This window comes from Condylura cristata, unplaced genomic scaffold, assembly GCF_000260355.1.
Source record: "Condylura cristata isolate star-nosed mole 26May11 unplaced genomic scaffold, ConCri1.0 scaffold00054, whole genome shotgun sequence".
Lineage (NCBI taxonomy): Eukaryota > Metazoa > Chordata > Mammalia > Eulipotyphla > Talpidae > Condylura > Condylura cristata.
This window is the reverse complement of record NW_004567155.1, coordinates 455640-455868: the sequence shown is the minus strand read 5'-3', so window position 1 is coordinate 455868 and position 229 is coordinate 455640.

The following is a 229-nucleotide window of genomic DNA, read 5'->3' as shown; positions in this document are numbered from 1 at the left end:
TCTCTGGGCCACATGCATGTGGGAGGGAGGGCGCGGGGGCCGGTGCTCAGCAGTGCAGCCGTGTGCCGGCTCCTCCTGCCCGTCACTGCCCACACGAGGGCCGGCTGCTCGCTGTCCCCTGCCAGTGGCAGCCAGCAAGGGGAGCTCCCGGCCCGGAGCAAGGGCGCCCGGAAGAGGGAGGCCACGCGTGGGGCTGCACCGGGAAGGGGGCGGGCCGGCACGCGCGCGG